This window comes from Octodon degus, unplaced genomic scaffold, assembly GCF_000260255.1.
Source record: "Octodon degus isolate 3935 unplaced genomic scaffold, OctDeg1.0 scaffold00109, whole genome shotgun sequence".
Classification (NCBI taxonomy): domain Eukaryota; kingdom Metazoa; phylum Chordata; class Mammalia; order Rodentia; family Octodontidae; genus Octodon; species Octodon degus.
The window spans coordinates 2,351,751-2,356,630 of record NW_004524685.1 but is presented as its reverse complement, the minus strand read 5'-3'; the positions used below and the strand labels follow the sequence as shown (position 1 = coordinate 2,356,630).

General features: G+C 43.9%; 1 pseudogene; it reads left to right on the top strand.

Moving 5' to 3' along the window:
* The first annotated feature begins 3,637 nt into the window (after nucleotides 1-3,637).
* On the top strand, nucleotides 3,638-4,318 carry LOC101588529 (annotated as a pseudogene).
* The last annotated feature ends 562 nt before the right edge of the window (nucleotides 4,319-4,880 follow it).

Below are 4,880 nucleotides of genomic sequence, written 5' to 3'. Positions count from 1 at the left end.
TGTAAGTCTGTGCTGACAAATGAACACTTTTCATTTGGCTCAAGGTCCTCATCAGCAACGGAACTAATTTTACATTCTCACCCATTAAGTGAATAAGATGTGGAAAAAGCTGTCTGCTTTTTGAAGTGTAAATTTGCTGCTACAGGCTGTGCAGACCAAAGCGCTTTTGAAGCAGGCAAATGAGATCATCTCTAGGGACATGCAAACCTTACAAAGTTTAGGTCATTTCTGCGGCAGGGACGAGGTGTGTGTAAGCGCGTTCACCGAGGCTCGGGCAATGCAGGGAGCTGTATGCTCTGGCCGTGTGGGCGTTCCCGGACACGGATGACGAACACTGTACATAAACCTGGGAGAGAGCTAAGAGTGCTGTCTCTGTCTTCTTTAGAGACTAAGGACCCAGAGAATCTGCTGCAAGCCCAAGCTGGAGCAGTTGGGGGTTAGTAGGTTAGATGGGTAGGTTGCTTAGCTCTTAAAAAGTAAAAGCTTATTCTTAAGAAGGAGCAGCAAAACTTCGGGACCCCAGTTGTTCCAGGTGACTTTAAATACTTCATATCCAAATGATTCTACCTTCTATTTGTAGCACAGGATCTCCTTTGAATTTCTGGTTCCTAGAAATGACTGTCTACTTGCATCCTCTTGGATGGATCATGCACTGCTCAAATTTTACAAGACTATGAGACTCTACCCCAAAACATGTCCCTGCCTTCTAGTTCCTCTTCATCTGGTAAATTCCATCATAATCTTTCTCTTTGCTCAAGCCAGAAACTTTCAAGCCATCCTCCTTTCTGTGCCCCTCCTTTGCACCAGTGAAATGCATTGTACCTGCAGCCATACTAATTTTATTAAAAAGATACACCTTCAGTGCTTTGCCCAGGCAAACACCATCTTTCAGCTTGACAACAAAGCCCCTCCACCTCCCCTGTAACCACTCCTTCTTACCATTCATACTTAGTTGGAGGCTAATTTAAAAGTGTGTGTGTTGGGGGCTGGGGAGATGGCTCAGTGGAATAAGCGCTTCCCTAGCAAGAGCAAGGGCCTGAGATCAATCCCTGGTTTCGGAAAAAAAAAAAAAAAAGTGTGTGTGTTATGGGGTGAACTGGGTCCGTGCTTTACATTCTTAAAATTTCAGTCTTAAAACTGTAGCACGTGACCATATGCAGAGATAGCATCATTGCAGACATAAGCAGCTAGACAAGGTCATCCTAGAGTAGACGAGCCCTATCCAATATAATTGCTTTGCTTATCGATGGAATCCACATAGTGAGAAAGCATCATGAACAGTGGAAGATGAAGAGAAGGCAGAACCCCATCTACAGGGAATGTCCAGATCACCAGCAAATCGGCAGAAGCCTGGAACTGAGATTCCCTCAGAGCCCTCAAAAGAAGCCAACCTTTCCAACAGCTTGATATGGTCCTTCTGGCCTCTAAACTGTGACACAGAAAATTTCTGTTGTTTTCCCATCTGGTCTATGGTATTATGTTATGGCAGCTCCAAGAATGTAGGTTGCAGGACTACCACAGGAAAGATGGGCAGGTTGTCAGGTCTTTTTTGAATAATTGCACCGAGATGTTTGTGAATCCTCTCCCAGAAAAGTTTAGGACCCTTGGCAGGCCAGAATACACTGCTGCATAGAAATACTCTGTGATACCAGCTTTCGCCAAGTTGAAAAATAGGAAGTTGTGTGGGTGGGTGTGGGAGAAACTGCTAGCTGTCTTTTCTTCTTTTTTCCTGGACACACAATTAAATTACATTTCCCAGCCTTCCTTGCAGTTAAGTGTGGTCACATGACTGAGTTATATAATGGCTTGGGGTAGAGGTGACTGAATTTCTAGGCCTGCCCCTCTGAAACCCTCTCTCATGTACTGTCCATGAGCTTCTGTCCTTTGAGGTGGTGTTAATGACCAGGTCAATCATAAATGATGGCTGAAAGTGGAAAACCACCTTTAGTGTTTGTACTTTGATGACTGTGGAGAAGGTCTTTCCTATAAGCCAGAACAGAGCAGGGAATCCTAGTGAGAATTTTGTATCCAGCCACTAAAATTTCAAGGTATATCTGAAGCTGCAGCCCACCCAAGAATAACCATATCTTGAGAGCTCTTCATAAGCGGACATTCCTAAAAGGAGTGAAACCTGCAAATACAAAGTCACTGATAATGTCAGCTAAGAAAGAGGATCTGAGAAGGAAAGGGAATGGATTCAAACAGGAATCTCTTTTCTCTCTTGGGCCACACAGAAAGAGGTAAAGAAATAAAGAAGGTGACAACTCATTCTTCTAACTCTGAGACTAAAGTAAAGGTGAGGGAAACTATGGTATCTACAAGGTTTCCTGCCTTTCTTGCAGCACATTTCTGGACATTGTCCCACTTCTATGTAGTTCTGTGTCCTCTCTTGCCGGGATGCTCTTTAGGGCCTTGCAAGATCTTTGAAACAAATAACAGGAAGACAAAAGTCTGTAAGGCACACACTTGGGCCTGGAAGGGGAAGGCCAGGGAAAACATTCTTTAGTGATGTTCAGGTATTACATACCTTCTCAGTGGCTTTGTCTGGAATGACAGTGACAACAGTGTTTTGTCCATCTTTTGGTGATCTGTTCCAGCCCAGCGATTGGTAGCTCTATGTTTAGTGAATTTTTGGAAAGATACACTTTATTTCAGCTTATTACTGGGTAGCTTGTTTCTGAAAAGTTGGCTCACAAACTAAACACTACCAGGTTCAGGTTGCCTGCCTTTCTTTCTAGAATTAGATTCCAGGTTCTTTTCCATCTGGAACAAAGAATTGGGCAAAAGGAGCAAAAAGCAGTGGCAAACTTTCTTCAAGCAAGTTAAAAGTGACTTGGTGTGGTGGTTCATGCCTGTAATCCCAGCATTTGGGAGGCTGAAAGCAGGAGGATCACTAGGAGTTGATCTGTGTAGTGAAAACCTGTAGACCCTGTACTAAATACATTAAAAAAAAAGTTAAAAGTAAAGATGGGGCTGGTGAGATGGCTCAGTGGTCTAAAGCACCTACTTAGAACAAGCTTAGCAAAGCCCAGGGACCACGGTTCAATCCCCCAGCACCACATGCCAGCCAGCCCCGCCCCCTGGTGGGCTGAGCTGCCCCCCCCAATAAATAAATAAAAATTAAAAAAATTTCTTTAAAAAAAAGTGAAGAGTGGGAGAGAGACTGCCTTAGCAGAGAAGGGTTAGGCAGAGTAAATTAAAAAAGAGGGTAAGAGCAGAGATAAAAGTACAGGCTAGGTCTGGGAAACAGCGTGGGCTACCACAGAAAGTTATGATAGCCAAGACTTCGAGGCAACAATATGTCCTTTTATGCTGTTCAAATCTCCAGAGAACTCATGAGAATGTCTACATATGGGTCTTAAGAAGTAGTGCTGGGATCCCGTCTCAGGCTGACCTCAAGTCTAGGTCATCTTATTGAAAATCTGGGGGCTGGGGAGATGGCTTAGTGGAATTCAAGTGCTTCCCTAGCAAGTGCAAGGGCCTGAGTTCAGTCCCAGTGAGAGAAAAGAAACAGAAAAAAAGGAGAAAGAAAAATGGGATCCGATGGAAGGAAAGGCAGAAAAAAAAAAAAAAAAAAATCTGCTCAAATTCTTACAAGAAGTCCAGGATTCCGGAAGAAGCGGACCGTGGCATGGACATGGGGAAACAAAAGAAAACAAGAAAGTATGCGACCATGAAGCGAATGCTTAGTCTCAGAGATGAGAGACTCAAAGAAAAGGATAGATTAAAACCTAAAAAGAAAGAAAAGAAAGATCCTAGTGCTCTAAAGGAAAGAGAAGTCCCCCAGCATCCTTCCTGCTTATTCTTCCAGTATAATACACAGCTGGGCCCACCTTATCATATCCTGGTTGATACCAACTTCATCAACTTTGCCATCAAAGCCAAATTGGACTTGGTACAATCAATGATGGACTGTCTGTATGCCAAGTGTATCCCTTGTATAACTGATTGTGTAATGGCAGAAATTGAAAAATTGGGACAGAAGTATCGAGTGGCCCTAAGGATTGCCAAGGATCCACGGTTTGAACGCTTACCTTGCGCACATAAAGGGACCTGCGCAGACGACTGCTTGGTGCAGAGAGTAACTCAGCACAAGTGTTACATTGTGGCCACAGTTGACCGAGACCTTAAACGGAGGATCCGGAAGATCCCTGGAGTTCCTATCATGTACATTTCTAATCACAGATACAACATTGAACGGATGCCAGATGATTATGGAGCCCCTCGATTCTGATTCTTATAAGACAAAGTTCCTCTGCCTCCTTCCAACCAACTTTTTGGTTTCAGTTCATTCAGCATGCTATAGCATGAATTATTCACCCACTTGCTGTATTATCAGCGAGAATGGTTAAATAAATTCTCTTTTTGATGCTTTCTAAAAAAAAAAAGAAGTCCATGTGTGGGGCTTTGGGACCTATTCTGCGCATGTGCCCAGGATCTTGTAAATAACAGGCCACGCCCACTTCCCCTACTAATTTTTGCCATGTCCTAATCTCCTGTTTCAATTTGAATGTCACAAAAACCTTGTGAGGAAATGAAACTTTATTGCAGACAGCGTTGTTTGCACACTGAGGTCAGAACAATCCCTGCTTCATTGTCCTCCTTCCAGCAGCTGGAAAGCTGCACTTTCAGGGCTAGGAGGGAAACTCCATTCCAGAATTCTGTTTTAGCTTCTGCTGCTTTGCTGGTTCTTCTCAAAGAAAAGTGAGCAAAGTTGACTGAGTGACAAAGGCCTCTTAAGTTCTCTCCTGTTACCTTGGTAGTTTCCGAGGCCTTGTGCTGATGAAATGGAGCCTCTGTTGTTCTGGATCTGAGAGCCCCCAGGGAAGGGACAGGGCCCTTTGCTGACTTGTGCCGGGCATGCAGTTTGAGGACAAAGC